This window comes from Schistocerca piceifrons, chromosome 4 (assembly GCF_021461385.2).
Source record: "Schistocerca piceifrons isolate TAMUIC-IGC-003096 chromosome 4, iqSchPice1.1, whole genome shotgun sequence".
Taxonomy (NCBI): Eukaryota; Metazoa; Arthropoda; class Insecta; order Orthoptera; family Acrididae; genus Schistocerca; species Schistocerca piceifrons.
Genome location: NC_060141.1, coordinates 341,916,203 through 341,935,936, shown reverse-complemented (window position 1 = coordinate 341,935,936; position 19,734 = coordinate 341,916,203).

The following is a 19,734-nucleotide window of genomic DNA, read 5'->3' as shown; positions in this document are numbered from 1 at the left end:
TACCGTAATGTCTCGCACGAACAACACCACCTACTTTTATGGTGACCTTTCGTGGGTATGCAGATCAAATTATGCAGCTCTAGCTTCGTTAGTTTTACCAATAAGATGCGTTGTATACAGTGGTGTACGCAACAGCGGGAATATCGAGAGAATCAAGAACTGTACTGTGACTGAAGAGAATGACGCCCAAGGAAATTGCGGAGGACATGCGGAATACACTTGAGAACAGTGCACCGGCTTACTCAACAGTGAAAAACTGCGTGTCCGGCAGCAACCGTGGAATAGGGATTGTGGAACATGCGCCAAGGAGCGGAAGGCCTGTCACCGTTGCCACTCATGAAACTGTGACTGCAATTCGCGATACGATTTTACAGGACCATCGAACAACGTTACAGCACATTGAAACTATATCTGGAATCTCCCATGGACGTGCTCATGACATTGTTGTGGATATTGTGGGAATGCGGAAAGTTTCATCTCGGTAGGTCCTGAAAGACTTATCCTGAGGCAAAACAAGAGTCACGACAACGGAATCATCTTTCATTTCTACCCAAAAAAAATTCCGAGTGCATCAGCCGGTAAGGTGATGACATTGATCTTCTGGGGTGCCGAAGAGGTAATTATGGTGGATTATTTGCAAAGGGGCGTAACTATCAATGCATCATACTATTGCACCATCTTGCACCGTTTGAGAGAAGAGATAAAGAAGAAAAGGGGCGGAAAACTGGCGCTCGAAGTTCTTTTGCATCAGGACAACGCACCGGCGCACAAAGCCCTCGCAACACTGGAAACTCTTCGTGACTGCGGGATCTAACTATTACATTATCCGCCATATTCTCCAGATTTGGCCTCATCAAACTTTTCTCTTTTTCCCGGATCTAAAAAAGGACTTCAAAGGACGACGGTTTGACAGTGATGATGCAGTGATAGATCCTGTTACCACTTGGTTAGACTCGAAATCGAAGACCTCTTATTTGAATGGTTGTCAGAAGTTATCTGAGCTTGCCCGCAAGTGTATTAGTGTACATGAGTATTACACTGAAAAATAAATTGGTATTATGAAGTTTCTGTCATTCTTTATTTGTTGGGCTAGAAACTTCTAAATCCCCCTCATATATTATCTTCAAAATTACAACTCAGTGCATGATAAATGTAGACAGCTACCAACTCGTACACTGCCTCTCTGTTCTACGTACATAACAGATCTGATATTCAACTTGACAATTAACAATTAAACTACATTTATTATCTTTGACATGTCGCGTTGTTAGACTTCATGCAGCTCTTTCTTCCGCACCGCCCGTTCCATGGAACTTCTATCTCCACCTCCAGCTGGTAGGGTCTTCTGACTGCTGCACACTTCCGTACAGTCACTGGATCGTTAGCTCCGGTATCAGCAGCTGCGATTTAAAACACCTCGCAACAGTGGTGTGCTTGCCACTTATCGTCTACTCTCAGTCACGAACATCTTTTCTCTCACATATGTATTTAAGGATGCGATACCTCTCATTCAAGGAATAGGACGTATCACTGCAGAGTTGGTAGTACACGGGGTGAGTTTGCTGAATGGGAACAAATTACAGAAAACCATCCCTGAGAGAACAAGGAGCAGCAAAGGATCGTATGAAGATAGAGCCGGAAATGTGTTCCAAGTGTCTTCACCTTAGAACATTTTAATTATATTGCCGCGTAAATTGAGCTTCTTGTCGTAATATTTCGGCTGTACATCGTTCAGCCACCTCCAGAGTGAGCCGAAAGACTGACACTCCACCACTCGCCCCTTCCTTTTAAACTCGCGCACCGCGCCACTGCTAATGTGGTCACAGATATACAGGTGCCGTAGACGTTGACAGACGGCAAAGAACTGTAGTGTGCATGAATTATATATGTGCACACTGTGTTTCTATGCCGCCCATCGGCGCCTCTGGCGTCTGTGTACCTGTATCTGCACGTGCAGTAGCGTGGTCCGCGAGTTTAAAAGGACGAAGGAAGTGTTGGAGCATGAGAGAGAGAAAAACTCGAAACACCCGCTGGAGACTGGAAACGGACTTACGAATGACCCGTTCAAAAAAGCAACGCAAAATGGACTAATAGAGGAAGACCCGGGCAACCAGGAAAGAGAGTAACCAGCGGATAGCCATACAGATACCAGGTACTCACCTCGTCTGACAACAGTTAGCTAAATAATCTTGCGAACATCAAAGCACCTGATCCAGGTGCAATAGCAAATGAACAACTCAAGGGACTGCCGAGAAAACCACTCATCCTATTAGCTAGAATTTCCAACAGCTGCTTGCTCATCTACTTTTTTCCATAAAAATGGCGGTTTACATTTGTCATTCCAATTCTACAACCAAGGAATGACTTTATCTTCCAATCACAGAACGATCAGATTACTGAGCAGTTCTGGAAAAACTTTCGAAAGTATCATTAAGGACAAACTACAGGACATTTCAACTGAAGATGAGACGAACCGACCAGATTAATGTGGGTTCCAGCGGAAGATTTCGGCGGAGCTCCAAGTGTTGGGAATTACTGAACATATTACGAAGAATTTCATACGGCAACCTCGACTGCTGATAAGGTCCGGCATGAGAACTTGTTATTGAAGATAAGAAGCTAAACAACGTCTTAAAAATGGCTCTGAGCACTATGGGACTCAACTGCTGAGGTCATAAGTCCCCTAGAACTTAGAACTACTTAAACCTAACCAACCTAAGGACATCACATACATCCATGCCCGAGGCAGGATTCGAACCTGCGACCGTAGCGGTCGCGCGGTTCCAGACTGTAGCGCCTAGAACCGCTCGGCCACTTCGGTTCAAATGGCTGTGAGCACTATGCGACTTAACTTCTGAGGTCATCAGTCGCCTAGAACTTAGAACTAATTAAACCTAACTAACCTAAGGACATCACACACATCCATGCCCGAGGCAGGATTCCAACCTGCGACCGTAGCGGTCACGCGGTTCCAGACTGAAGCGCCTTTAACCGCACTGCCACACTGGCCGGCGGCCACTTCGGCCGGGCAACGTCCTAGAAAGCTATATTAAACTTAAAGCGAACTTCCTCTTCAACAAAAAAATGTGAGTGCTAACAGAAGTCATCAGATCGGAGGTCAGACTCATAGAGGCGGGAATTCCACAAGACTCAGTCTTGTTACCTCTCTCGTTTACAATCCATGTCAACGGCATGCCAACGATTGCAAACGTTCAACTGGCGCAGTTCGCCGTTGAAATTACGTACTACACGAGTGGACACCAACATGAGAAGACTGCAGACACAATTGAACATCACCACAGAGTCGTGCAAACATGACAAGATTAATAAACGACAACATACTTTAACAAAAAACGTCCACAACTGGACAGAAACCTTACTATGCTGGGACAAGAGGTGCCACGGAACTCAACTGTCAAGTATCTGGAAGTCACAAGTGACCGGCACCATTTCTATGATAGACACTTGCGAGACCTAAATTTTAAATCAGCTGACCTGGCAAGAAAACTGATGCTATTATTTCGCAGCAGGAAGCTCAACAAAGGTTAGACTCCGCAAGAGAACTATACTATCAAAAATCCTCCATGGGAGCATATCGTGGGGCCTCACTAGCAAGACGTAAATACAACCCATCCAGGTATTGCGAAACAAAGTCTTTCGGCGGATACTTTGTGCTTCACGATACGAATAATAAAAAGTCATTAGAACATTTAAATCATAGTAAACATTTTATGAAAAAACTAACACAGAAATTAAAACACTTAATGCACCGTCCAGACACTGCCTAATGAGCTCAATATGGAAACTCATGTAGAAATAATCAACTCAGGTCCAAAAAAAAAATTCATGAAAAATTAGACTAACTCCTACATGTTGTACGTCATATCTGAGAAGAAGATACTACCACAACTCAGCCCTGGCATCAGTGAAAAGTCCCCAGGGCATTAGTTGAGTGGGATATTAGAAATGAGACAATAAAAGTAAAGAAACAAACCATCGGAGGAGAGATTTACGGACCTGTGGTCCTCAATAATCCTCTCCAAGTGCGTTAAAGTGGTGAAATATAAACCTGACCCCTTCACCAAGAAGCGGAAGCCGCTGAAGAAGCGATAGATATGGTGATCTTGCTGCCCAGGTTTTGTGCACCACGAAGAGCACATTGCATCGTAGCAGTTATAGATGGACGTGCAGTGTCTTGTTAAAAATGCACGTCATCTTCTCGTCGAAACAAGGGCAGTAGCACCTGTGCAATGAGGCGGAACTGGTCATTTTGTCTTGCAGAAACACAAGATATAACCGCGAGTTGTAACTGATGGCCTCCTCGCACAATGAAGCCTTGAGTAGGACCTCAATGTCCCGGGCGTATGCACTCCGGAATAGGACGCTGGCCACGTCTGCGCTGCACGTATGTACATCCATCATTCGTATACAAAAAGAACCTGCTCTCATCATAGCAGAAAACTGTCAACTCTTTTACGACACTCGAGTATCCACGCTTGGCGCTGCCGGTCTTCCAGCACGACGAGGCGTCTGCACATTCTAATCGTCAGTTGTTGTATCGTCAAAAGTCTGAACCTAACATTACCTGGAAGATGAATTGGTGGAAGTGGTCATGTTTCTTGGCCACGAAATTCGCAGAACTTTATGGATTTTACGGTTTTAGATTTTGCCTGTGAAGATCGCAGAGAAGGAGGAGGAGAAGATTAGTGGTTAACGTTCCGCTGACAACGAAGTCATCAGAAACGGAGCGCAAGCCCTTTTGAAGGAACTATCTAGGCATTTGCCTCAAGTGATTTTGTAAAATCACGGAAAACCTAAATCAGGATGGCCGGACGCGGATTCGAACAGCCGCCGTCCTCCCGAAGGCGAGTCCTGTGTGGTAACCAATGCTCTAGACCGCTCGGTCTCCACAAAGAAACGTCCGCAGCTCGTGGTCGTGCGGTAGCGTTCTCGCTTCCCACGCCCGGGTTCCCGGGTTCGATTCCCGGCGGGTCAGGGATTCTCGCTGCCTCGTGATGACTGGGTGTTGTGTGATGTCCTTAGGTTAGTTTGGTTTAAGCAGTTCTAAGTCCTAGGGAACTGATGACCATGGATGTTAAGTCCCATAGTGCTCGGAGCCATTTTTTTCTACAAAGAGAAAGTGAAAACAATAGACGAATTAATCTGCCGATTATGTGTAGTGCTTCCCCCCATAACAGAACCAAGACGGCCTCGGAAGTCTCAGTCAAGAAAATCCGAACGTGCATTGGAGTCATTGGTGTAATTTATGCAAATCGTCTTTGGGCTTTATCATTCACCTGTGCTTAACACCTTCTGGGAGGATTTGTTTGTGTTACATTCTAACATCTGGATCTCTGTAACCAATAAAAACTGGACGGATATAATATGGAATGTTTCAGTCAAATAGTCTGTACCACTAAAATATTTACTACTTCTCCTGAAGCGCCGGCGTCCCTTTTTTCTTGATCATCACAGATAACTTTTTGTCCAGAAGTAAAATAAAAAAAAATGTTGTTTAGCTACCAGGGACACATAAACTGGCTTGATTGCCTTCCTTGTAACTTTGTTTGTTTCGGAAATATGAACAGCAGTACATCAGTTGTAAATAGCGCCCTGTATTAATCTTGTTGCCACCTTTCTTTCCTCAAGATCTGTTCAAAAACGTATCACAATGTATAAGTCACGTAAACACGACGTTGTTGCAAACTAAAGTTTGTACTATCGGGTAAATTAGCTTGTACCCTTGCTGGAATTGACAGCAAACAAACGGAAACAAAAGGAATGTGCACATCGATGACTTACATTCTCCACAGGTGCCTTTTGCACCTTCTGTTTATTGCTGCACATTGTACTTATTATTAGTCGACCACACTATTATTGCACGTGAAAGTGAAAGCGCTTCGGTCAGCTTATCTTGAGCTTATTATAGAGATATTTCACCAGGACACGTTAAACCACTTGATACTATTATATGCACAAATGCCTGGAAACTATTCACAATGCAGTGCGTTTTCCTTCGTCACCACTGCACTTGTTTATTGTAACGACGTCGCGTGTTTCCGGTAACAACCACGGGAGGCCATGTGCAATGCTGTCGTAGTCGGGTAGTACCCGTGTGCACTTTCCTCGTTTTTAGTTTTGTTTTCTGTCAACTAAATGGTTCAAATGGCTCTAGGCACCATGGGACTTAACATCTGAGGCCATCAGTCCCCTAGACTTAGAACTTCTTAAACCTAACTAACCTAAGGACATCACACACATCCGTGCTCGAGGCAGGATTCGAACCTGCGACCGTAGAGGTCGCGCGGTTTCGGACTGAAGCGCCTAGAACCACTCGGCCACAGCGGTCGGCTTCTGTCAACTCCGATGTGAATTTCCCTCATTAATTAACTCTGAATCTCTGTGTTATTTTTGTCGTAAAACCCTTCCTATGATTTACTTGTTCTGATGACTTTTTTATTATTCCGCCAACCATAGAAAGAATGGCGTCACGCGCTTTACTTCAGAAATACATTAGATGGTTCATTCAAATAGGCTGCAGCGGGTCTGCTTTCTCCTTCATGTCCAATCGAGGCCTTTGTTCCGTTTCGAATAACATCGACGTCGATGCAGCCAGAGCCCTAACTTTCACTCCTTCAGATGAGGAGAGGAAACGCTCATTTTTCAGATTCACCTTACAACAAGACCACACGGCAATCAGATGTTCGTAATTTTTTACGTTTATGCCACCGTACGCGAAGCTCAGAACTTAAATACACCTGTCCCAAAGCAGTTAGACGCAACCCTTAAAAATCTTCCAGAAAATCGACTTCGTAGTTTTCCGATCAATTTTAATGTGCTAAATTAAGATGGTGTTTCTTCAGAAGTCACGTTGATGTGAAGTACAGTGTTCGGCTTATCTGTGGGACGCCTGGTTTCCAATAGTTGTGGAAATAAATTTTTAAACAAAGGTGCGTGTTCTGTGAGCATTTTCAAGAAACGTGAAATGCGGAAAGATAGAAAAAAAATTAGTTTGTATTTTTTGAACAATACAACCTTGATTAACAGTCCCTTATAAAAGATCTGCAACTAAGAATATTTGGTTGCAGTGACAACTTGATTTTTGTGTCCAGTATAAAATTATAAGTAATAAGACGTGCATTTTTCATAAAAATTACAATTAAATGTGTTAATTAGCATACATTTTATGAATTTTATGCTGAAATGACTTAGGTATTCGAACTGAACAGAATAAAACGAAAAAATAAATTCGATCTAGCAATTACCAGTCTCGTGCGTATTATGTATTCTATGCCTCACGGAAACGCTGGCAGAACATGCATTTTTGTTTGAAAGCTTTATTCTACGTGGTATCGAACTCACTCTCCCTACACAGCAAGAGAATACTCTACCACAGAACCACACTGTTCGTCTAAACAATTGTACCTTATTTTAGCATATTAAAAATGGCTGGAAATCTTCAAAGTCGATTTTCTCGACTGAGTTACATTAAACTGCTTTGGTAGAGGTATATTTAAGTTCTGAACTTCACGTACCACAAATATAGTGTGTCCCAGAAATTTTTGCCTCATTGCAAACATTCGCAAGTGATGTAGTATGACACCTAGATAACCATTTTTCCTCTTTAATTGCGAGCGACATGTTCAAGTTTTTGTGTACATACACATTTACTACTACTTTGTTTGTTACAGGGCCCAGTGACGTAAGAACAGCGGAATTGGTCACCATTTGCAAACAACATGTACTCGTGCCATGAGAAAAACCCGATGTGTCGTCTGATTTCACGAGTCTCTGTCACCAACAACAGTCCACAGAAAATTCCAGACGGCATACTATAGACAGTCACCAGATGTTAAAAGGAACAAGATGTGGTATGTGAAGTTTAAGGAAAGGAGCGTGTGTAAGCTCCTTAGAACAGGCAGGCCTGAAACCAATGTGCAGACAATATAGACAGCGAGAGGCGCCTTCGTGAGAGGTCCCATGAAGTCAGTCCGCAGAACCTCACGTGAACTGCAGATGCCCAGGACATCAATGCACAGCATCATACATAAACAGCTTCGTTTCCTTGCGTACAAAGCCCAGATCGTGCAGTCCCTGCAAACAACGGATTACAGTGCTTGTCATGGTTTGGCTGTTGCCGTGCTGGCTGACACTGAGCAAGATGATGACTATCTGAAACGTGTCCTTTCCTCAGAAGAGGCCACATGTCATTGGAACGGTGTTGTCAACCGACACGATGCTAGAATCTGATGGCGCGAGAACCTCCACTCGATGTTTGTGACCGTCAGAGGCAGCCCTAAGCTGACCTGGGGTGAGATCTTATGCACAATAAAATCGTAGGACCGTTTCTCCTCAGCGAAACGACAATGACAATCAATACCTATCAGGATACGTTGCAGTTACTTGTTGCACCACAGATTCAGGACATTATGGACTTCATTTTCAACCTAATGGTACGCCAACTCATTGGTGGTTACATGTTCGTGGCTATTTGGATACAACATTTATTAATCGTATGTATGTACACATAAACTTTTGTATATTACCCGCACTTCAAGATAAAAGATGTCTCTGTGTGTCACATTTTCTGCCTTACACATGTTTGTAATCAGGAAAAAATTTCTGGGTCACCCTGTGTAAAGAATTAGAAAAATCCGAATGCCGTGTAGGGCCCTTGTTACCAGAAGCAATCATAAACAGAGCTAACACCGTAAATTGAAGCTTTTCATTCGTCTGTAAAGCGTAATTGGAGAGTGACAGTAAAATCAATAAAATTAGTAAAATTGTGGAGCGTCAAGTATTTCCTTCCGTTATTACTACAACTGTCTGCATTTAATTGCTCGTTCGGTTCAGCGAAACTGCTGTATCAGTCTTTCATATGTCATCGCAGAGCAACATTTAGAAGGCTCTGGCTGAAATTAAGTTACAAGGCTTAATGGGCGCTGCAGTAGAAGAGGATCTCCCTGCTGATGTCCTTCGCGTTACGAACGCTCGACGTTTATTGTCCAACGCGGAGCGCGGCTGACAGAACAATATTTTCTCTTGCGAGATTACACACACCTTTGTGCACGAGACAAGGCATTAAAGGATGGGACGTATTTATTAAGAGAGACTTGAGCAGCCGAGCAGACACTCGCTATTACCACAGGTAATGGCGCGTCCCCGCCCACCGGCCAAGAAGCGTATCCTCTTTCAGCGCCCGTAGACGTAGATCGCGTCATAAACTCCGAAAACTATGGCGGCTCTATACGGTTCAGATAGACGGCACGTAAGAGTGCAACATAGTATATCGTACCACCTGCCACGGCAGGCACATCGGTTACTACGGATCCAATAGTTCTACATCGAGGCATTCGTAATAACAGCGCAGTTCCATCTGCTAGGCAGATGTTGATGTAGTGTGATTGTCGATGAAGTTTGAAAAGAGTACTGTGTGGGTAACACAACGACAATGTAATATTCCCACAACCATCAGCACACCCTGCAGTTAACCGTGATTATATTGACCTAAGTTATCGGAAAGACATAGATTCCCAAAAAAAACCGTAATAATGTGGAAAAATGTACAACTAATCGTTATTAGAACAAGTGAATGCACTGCTCTAATAACAAAAAAATGGTTCAAATGGCCCTGAGCACTATGGGACTCAACTGCTGAGGTCATTAGTCCCCTAGAGCTTAGAACTACTTAAACCTAACAGACCTAAGGACATCACACACATCCCTAATAATAAATGATTCAAACCCACGTAATTACAAAGATTAAATTTGAATAATGCGGCGAAATTGTCATTAATGAGAAACAGTAGTGTAACGACATTTTATCTATTTAAAGAAATACCACAGTCGCCAGTTCTGAAATGGACAATTCATTCCTGAAACCAATCTGTTATGACTTAATCTATGCGTATGTAACAATTAGCAGTATGCATTAGTACGACAAGGTTATTGCTCATGAGCGAGATCAGCACCTCGTGGTCTCGCGGTCGCATTTACGCTTCACGAGCATGGGCTCCTGGGTTCGACTCCCGGCAGGGTCAGGGATTTTCACCTGCCTCGAGATGACTGGGTGTTTGTGTTGTCACCATTTCATCGTCGCTGATCAAGGTGTCGAGACTGGGCTGAGCAAAGGTAGGGACTTTGCACGGGCGCTGATAACCGCGCGGCTGAGCACCCTACAATCCAAACATCATCGTCATAAGCGAGCTAATTTGTATGGTCTAGTGATCACAAAATTTGTTAGTCAAATACAAGCAAATATTCAGTATTTTAGAATTCTTAAAGAACTGCATTACGCTATGCGCAATAATTACGTAGCGTAACCTCACCGTAATCTTTACAATTGCAAATTTTGCTTAACCAACTCTCAATTATGATTCACTCCGAAGAATGTAAGAAATTGAAGTGACGTCAAAATATCAACAGAATACCACAGGAGCTCTCGAATATTTCAGTTGTAACCTCCCAACAGAAAAGTTCCGAAACCTCCCAACAGTAAAGAATATAACTATAACACTGAAATTTAGCGTAATCCCCCCAAAAAATAAATTGCGTAACCTATCAATAATAAAATGTGATTAATCTCTCAATAGAAAATTGTCGCTCACTTATAACCTTTCAGTAATGACTGTGAATTTAAACTGGTGAATTTTGGACGTCAGCAGCGCTGCGTCATGGCCCTGAAAGATCATTCTGAACAAATAGAAAATTCTTACCTCAATAAGGTTGCCGGATAACCCGTATATATCTGCTCAAATAAGAAATTTTCCTGGCACAGCTCAGTGCAATGCTGGCCGATAGATTTGTCATGTATAAAAAGAAAGAACTGATTTTTCTTTACAATAATCAGGATGACCAAGGATTGGAGAAATTATTAAAATCTTTAAATTGAGTTGAATGATTGTCGAAAGTTAATTTTTATAAGAAAGATTATTATTGAGAGATTTCTTTTTAAAAGCATTTACATGGGACTTGATATAACAATACTACATATACGCGAGGCTACTTTTACCTTATATTATATCGCTCAGGCTCCACCATCACTCCCCACAACCGGCCCAGCCAACTGCACACACACTCCTACTGCTACACAGTTCCTGCTGCATACAACTCTGCTCTTTGGTCTGAGATTCTCTTATAACTTACATATCGCAGGCAGCACGTGAGCAATCCATCGAAATTGCATCTGCTCGAGTGCGCTAGCAACAAATTCCTTAATCATGGACCTCTTACATAACCCTCCACTGGGGGGAGGGGGGGGGGGGCAATAATTTGGCAGCGATGGTGAGTCAATTGGACTTAACATGAGCAACAAATTTTTCTATAATCTATTTAGTTAACTAAGTCTACAGTCTGAGAGTATATACATTGTTGATAAGTACAGAACGTATTAAGAAATGAAATAGAGTGCACATGCACCGACTTCAGAACATATTAAGAAATGACAAAATGTATACGCAATGAGTACAAAATATATTAACAAATATCATAAAGTGCACATGCACTGTAAAAGTCTTTAGCATTTTACAAGAATTAAACACATCAAGGAGTGAAATAAAGTGCACATGCACTCTAAAAGTCTTTAGCATTTTACAAGAACCAGGAAAGGAATGGGAAGGATAGCATCATTGTTGTAGCACAGTGAGTCACACGTAGCTGTGCTGAAAGTCCATATCTTTCTACAGAAGCACAACACCAAGCGAGACAATCTGAAGTTCTCTTCCCTGAAGTATTTATCAGTGTAGCCAAGACACTGAAATGTTGTATTAATAGTCTATGTTATCATTTTGGTAGTACTTTAGGTACACCAAACAGTAGGACCACAATAACATATCCATCATTCAAGGTAGCGGGCAGCTTGATATGTCAACACCACATTCTTGTAGAATCCATACTCTTTCACCAACGTAGAATTAGTGCAAAAACCAAGTATAGTGCTCCATGATCATGAGGATTGACAGGACATACAGATATTGCAGTAATTGGTGGTAATTAGGTCAGAAGGTGAAGGATACATTAAGTCTTGTGCTAGTCATAATTCAGAATTACACTAGTGCTTCAACCGATTTGAGTAATTATTGGTACTCATTGGCTAGTTACTAAACATTTCTATGTATTTATGGAGTATTACAAAACATTATTCATAAGTCATCTTATTACAGTAATCATTGGCATAGCATTTATGCATAAGTCATCTCATTACAGTAATTATTGGCACTCATTGACCAGTTACAAAAAATTTTTATACATTATTCAGAAGTCATCATTCAAAACAAGAGTTAATTATTGCCATAGCATTTATGCATAAGTCATCATATTACAGTAATTATTGGCATAGCAATTATGCATAAGTCATTATAGTAATCACTGACATTGCATTTGTGCATAAGCCATCTTATAACAGTAATCATTGGCATTCATTTATGCATAAGTCATCTCATCACAGTAATCATTGGCATGGGATTTATAGAGTATAACAAAACATCATTCATAACTCATCTCATTACATTAAGTATTGGCATCATGTCATGTCATTACAGTAATTATTGGCATAGCATTTGTGCATAAGTCTTCTCATTACAGTAATTATTGGCATCGTATTTATAGAGTATAACAAAATATTATTTACAGAAATTATTGGCATAGCATTTATGCATAAGTCATCTCATTACAGTAATTATTACATAACATTATTCATAAGTCATCTAATTACAGTAATTATTGGCATAGCATTTATGCATTATTACAAAACATCATTCAGTATTACTCAGAAGTCATCATTCAAAACAAGTTATTGCGTGTAGCATCAAGCTGTTAGTGTTTCTATATGATATCATGCAAGTGGCATATGACATATTTAAAATGTAACACATTGTAACTATTACTCAAGGTCTGTAGTCCAATAATACATAGACATAATGGAATCAATACACAGAAAAATTTGCATTATATTTTGGACTAGAAATATATCTTAAACTGGTAGCATTATTTAGTTGTATACTCGTAATAGTTGAGACATGTAATACAAAATTTTTTGTGCTAGCAATGCATTGCATTGCGATCGATAGTCAGTTGGTGGGGCATGAAAATATTTGCTTTTGACTTATTGCTGGAAATAAGGATTAATAACGTCATTCGTCATGAGTCAGCTGTAGCAAGGTTATGAAACAAGTAGAGTATATGTGATCACATTCATAAATGATAAACACAACTGGGTAAAAAAAATGCAAGTACTAGAACAGGTTTAATAATTAACTGCTTATAGCATATTAATATCATGAAAAGTTTCTCCTGGAAAAAATACAAAGTAGATTGTTGACCTGAAAGAAAAAAATGTATATTATGCTGAAAAGTAGTAAACTTTGAATTAACAGGTAATGAAACGTGTACTGAATATGTATGTACTCTAGCTGTCTTTCCCAAAACATTCAGTCATTATACTTGGTGACATAAGACATAGTGTCAAAAGGAATTGCAACAAATACTTAAATAACTATATAGCATCTCTTAACTAGTAGAAAATATATGAACTTCATCAATATCATCGTCTGCAAAGAAAACCTTCATTATTCATATTACCATATTCCTCATACAACTATTCATCATCATTTATTATCATCTGCAAAAAATAGACACTTCATTATTCATATTACCATTTACTTCATACAACTATTCATAGTATAGAGTTTCTTAATTCTAGCATATTTCATAACTTAAATTAACATGTGTAGTTCTCTCTGACAGCCTGCATCAATCACCTCGTATTCTGAAAGAAAAATAATTAGTTAAGACTGCTATTATACAGTGTGTATAGTATATTCAGGTTAATGCGTATTAATTCTGATCCAGTTACTCTTCATGACACGGTATTGCATTTTCTTTTGTTCATTCCGATGGTAAAATTTCCATTTCATAGTAGACCACTGTGGTTGTATAATTTATTTCTTTTACATGGTATTGCTTTCTGAAAACGATGAATACGGATTAATATCTTGCATTTAAATCACATACCCATTAAATGGAAACTTTTTTTAAGTGATATGACTAAGCATACAGCATAGCATGACAGAAAACGCATTATGTCAAAACCATTGGCAATTTTCAAGTGCAAAAATGAATACACAATATCATAATACAGTAGCAAAAAATGTAGAAAAGTCAAGATATTGAGATATCATAAGGAAAAGGTCAAAGTCAACTGGTGTTTGTTATATCTTAAAAATTTCACAGTGCATACAGAAAAAAAATTCTACTTTCGATGTGAAAACAATCATACATACACAAAAAATGGAAAATGTGCATGTCTTATATATAACGACAAGAAAAGCGACCTGCTAACTTTACCTTGCCGGGCATTTGCCGTGAAAAAATGTGATAATCATCAGTAAGTGTTCATATAAATATCTGCAAATGGCATTACAGTGTGACTATCCATAAAGTATGTTCATTCAATAAAGGGTTTAATATTGAAAATATGTTGATTGCCCTTGCTTTTTCTGGTTCTCAAAGTTTCGACGTGTACTACATTAGGGTGAGGAATGCTGCGAATTCTATATGGACCTGCGTATATAAGCTCAAATTTACTGCATCTACTTTTTCCTCTGTTGGATAAATAATGTGTGCGTACTAATATCTTCTGTCCTATGCGAAAGTCACGGCGTGTACAAACCTGTTTCTGCTGTCTTCTCCGGGGCTCTGTGGCACGTTTGATGTTGTTGAGTGCAATGTCGATTATTTCATGGTGGCGTAGTCGACGAGATGTAGGAAAAGATACTAATTCTTTAATTTTGTTGGGTGGTTCAACATTTTTCAATATAACAGTCGGGGATAACATAGTAGATTCATTTGGTATGGAGTTAATTACATCCTGGAATGAGAGTATGTGTGTATCCCAATCAATATGTTTTTTATGGCAGTATATTCTACATAGTTTACCAATTTCTTTCATCAGACGTTCACAAGGGTTCGAAGAAGCGTGATACCTGGATATATAGATCGGAGAAATGTTTCTAGCTCGTAACATACGTGTCAATATCGCAGATCGAAATTGTGGTGCATTGTCAGAAATTACTTTCAATACATGCCCTACATGAAATAGAAAATGTTTTACAAATGCTTTCGAAACAGATTTAGCGGTAGCTTTGCGTAACGGAGCGAAGGTAACAAATTTCGAAGTGAGTCCAACAGCGACAAAGATGTAGCAAAAACCTCTATTAGTTCTGGGAATTCGACCAAAAATGTCTACAGCGGCCATGTGTCTCAATTTAGCGGGTACAATGGGATGTAACGGAGGAATATGTGAAGTCGTGTCTGACTTAGCTTTCTGGCAGATTTTACATGACGTTAAAACTCGTCGAATACGTTTTTCCATGTTGGCAAAATAACAGTTCTGTCTCAGTATAAGAAAACATTTCCTGGCTCCATAATGTGCGTAACTTAAGTGAGTATACCAAATTAATTTGTTAACAAGCTCGTTCGGAATACATAATAACCAGTTGTTTCTGTCAGGGTGAGAGCGGCGAAACAGAATGTTATTGCGTACAGTGTAATGGTTTCTAATGGTAACGTTATTTCTATCTTGCCAAAGGTGTTTAATTTCTTTCCACACGTTGTCTTTGTTCTGTTCTTGTGCTATGTCTCGTAATGACGACGAAATGAAATTTTCAAATGCAACTTGTTGAATATACATGAAGCTAGAATTTGCTTGTTGGTTGCGATGTCTTACTGATTGTTGCTGAGAGAGCGGGATAGTGCGTCTGCTACAATATTTTGTGTTCCGGGAATGTGAACAATTGTAAAATTAAATTCCTGTAAATAAAGTTTCCACCTGCTTAATCTGTCATGTGTAAATTTAGCGGAGAGTAAATACTGTGTAGCTCTATGATCTGTGTAAACGGTAGTGCGTCTTCCATAAAGAAAATGCCTAAATCTGGTAAATGTCCATACAACACATAATGTTTCAAGCTCTGTAACAGAATAATTGCGTTCAGCTGGTGACAGAAAGCGACTTGCAAAAGCGATGTTTTTAATTACTGTAGTACCGTCTTCTTCAATTTCCTGAAAAATGTGTACGCCTAAAGCGGTGTTAGAACTGTCGGTGGCAATGGAAAAATTTCTGGTAGGATCTGAGTGTGATAAAAGTGGTGCGCTCAAGAAAGCTCGTTTCAGATTGACAAATTCAGACTGTGCTTGGCTATCCCAGGACCAAATAAGAGTTTTTACCCGTCAACTGGCGTAATCTAGGGGTGTCTAAGGCAGAGTAATAAATAAATTTACGGAAAAAGTTAATTAATCCCAAAAAGCTGCGTAGTTGTTTCTTCGTCGTTGGAACAGTAATGTCACGTAAGGCTTGAAGTTTTTCCGGGTCAGGCACAATACCTTCTGCTGAAATTACGTGTCCAAGAAATTTTATGGAAGTTTTGCCAAAGTGCGATTTGCTACGATTAACTGTCAGTCCTTGTGCACGAAAAGTTTGCAACAGTTGTTCCAGAATCAAATTGTGTTCAGACCAGTTAGCTTCTGCAATATGGATGTCGTCTACATATGTTGTGATTCTGTCTTTAAGTTCTGTCGGAAGTATACTATTCAAACCGCGAATAAATGCTGCTGAAGAAATTGTTAAACCGAACGGTAATTTGCAAAACTGGTAACAGTCACCAAAACGGAGAAATGCTGTGTACTTCCTGCAGTTCGGATGGAGCTGATTTTGCCAAAATCCCGACTTCAAATCTAATGTGGAATAAACAGCAGTACCATGAAATTTCTGTAGAAATTCTTCTAGTGTCTGCGGGCGATCTGTTTCATTAATAATAATGTCGTTGACATGACGCGAATCAAGTACGAGGCGAAGTGAGCCATCCTTTTTCTTAACAATATGGAGCGGGTTTATGTACGGACTAACTGCCGGTTCAATTATTCCTTGGTCTAGCATAGCTTTAATTCTTTCTTAACTTGTTGTCTGTAGATATACGGAATAGCATAATGATTGGCTTTAAATGTGTCATGCTGTTTAACTTGAAATTCATACATAAAACCAGACGTAGTACCAGGGATGTTGTCAAAAACTGGAGCTTGCTGTAAAAGAATTTTGCGTAGTTGCGTACGTTCGTCGTCTGTATTTGCGCTGCTTTGTATTACTTTATCAGAAATCATTTGCATAAGGTCATAGTCAGCTTCGTATGGTGTATTATAGTTGTGTACGTACGTATCTGTGAACAATGTGGAATGACTGTCCGTGTTACGCGATGTAGAAATGACCTCTGGTCGATTAATTGCCTGTTCATCTGCAGATAAAGCGTGCTGAAATTCTAATGCCAGTTGTACATTCTCATCCTTTAACATTAAATAGGAATTTTAAAAGTCAATAATTGCGTCATGTTGTACCAGAAAATTCGTACCTAAAATATCGTCTGTTATCAATAAGGGCACAATCCAAAAATTTGAGTGGAACGTATGACCTGCAATACAAAATGATAAGTGTGTCTGTAATTTTACATCTACTCCTTTACTAGATACTGCTCCTTTTACTTTAGTTTTGCCTAATGGTAACGTAGGATAAATATTCTCTTTGTTACATTCGTTGAAGGTTTCTTCTTTTATAACTGATATAGGTGATCCAGGATCGATTACTGCTGAAAATGTGGATGATACAATCTTTACTTCAGTGACAGGGTGGGAAATGATTTTTTGAATAACTGGTTTTTCATGCAAAAGAGTGTCTCGGATGTCGTCAAAAGTAATAACATTTTCGTGAACAAGAGACTGTGTGTCAAAAGTATTGCTTACGTTGCTGGAAGATTCAATCTGTACTGTATCTAGTCAAATTCTTTCTGACGTGCTGTTATTTGCGGGAGGATGCTGTGGCATCTCGACTATTTGTACTGTTCTGTTATTTCTTCCTGACGTATTAGGTTGGGGATGATACCGACTGTCTGGTTCATTCATAATAATCTGTTGTTGTGGATGATTCTGTTGCTGGTAAGACCGACTGTTACGCTGAGAACTGTGCTCATTACTTTTACGTCTGTCATGATAGTCATTGCTATATGGCGCGTTGCGATAGGAATTGACATGATGGGTTTCCTGTACGTACTGATTTCCTTGTTGCTGCGCGTTACTGTTTGGTGGAGCCGACGCTATACGTGTGGGCGGTGAAACATTAAAGCTTGGTTGACCTTGCAAATCACATTGTTGGTTAAGTATGGTAACCCGCCGATTTTGTTGCTGTTGTGGGGAAAAGCCTCTATTGTTACCAAAATGCGTTTGCTGTTGCTGATAATTTTGACGGTACTGAAATTAAAATTTTGTCTGTTATTAAAAATCTGGTGGTTGTCATTCCTAGATCGTCTATCACCTTTGCTATTAAAATAGCTTGGCTGGTCGTAATTACTGTATGCTTGTTGGCCTTGGTTATGATGTGAAAAATTTTTGTTTATGAAAGAATAGTCTGATTGCTGAACTTCCAAAAGCTGTAACAGATCTCTGAATGCCGAAATATTTTCTTTCTTCTGACCTGTTAAAAGTGACACTCTTAACGATCGTGGTAATTTTGAAATACATAAATGGATAAGTGTTGATTCACTGTATGGTTCACTTAAGTATTGGTTTTGTTGGAACATGTGTTCAAAAAATTGCGTGACAGTGGGAAAATTTGAGTTCTCATAATTCGGTAAGCTAAGTAATTGATCCTTGATTCCGCGCTGTGTCGTCTTCGACCAATACGCTGACAGAAAAGCATTCTGAAATTCTACTACCGAGTAGCATTGTCTCGCGATCGGTCTCATACGAGTTGCCGTTCGCCTTCCAAAAACCTACAAATAAATTCAAGTTTGTGTGTTACGGGCCAAGTTGGTAGAAAAGCAAAGCTAAATTGTAGTATCCAATCCAAAGGGTGAATCTGTGTTCTGTCATTCTTAAATACCTTAAATTTTCTCACGGATAGAAAGTGCTTGTAATCAAAATTATCGTCTCTGAATGTCTGAACAGGTTCAGGATTGTATGAGAATCTATTTGTCTGTGTCTGTTCCGATTCTAAGTCACGTACTCTCTGTAAATTACCTAAGTTATACTGGCTGTGTGAGTGTGAGAAATGTTCAGAAAGTGGCGTTTGCTGTATCGTGTTAGAGGCTGACACATTTTTCATCTCTGTCACTTCTTGCTGTAAAGATGACAATTTTCTACGTAATATATTATTGGACGAACCTATCTCACTGATTGTTTGCTATATGTTTTGGAATTCGGGTGTTTGATTGGGAGAAATTGGTGACGTATCGTCTGATTTGGTGTCATTGTTATTTTCGATAACGTCAATACGACTGGCCAATTCATGGAAATTTTTCAGTCAGTGCTTTTACGTGATCGTCGTTTTTAGTGTCACAAGCATTAATTTGTTTTTGTATTTTACGTATGGTTTTGTTCAATTTCTTAACGTCTGCTTTGATGGCATCAGGATCCTGTATTAATTCTAATTGTTCAAGTCTGTTGGTCACTGTCTGAAAGGCTACTGTGTGTGTGTCTGTTTTTGTTTTAAGATCGGAGATTTCATCATGCAATTCGGTGTTGAAGTGTTTGATTTCGTCTGATACTGTGGTGGTGGTGGTGGTGGTTAGTGTTTAACGTCCCGTCGACAACGAGGTCATTAGAGACGGAGCGCAAGCTCGGGTTAGGGAAGGATTGGGAAGGAAATCGGCCGTGCCCTTTCAAAGGAACCATCCCGGCATTTGCCTGAAACGATTT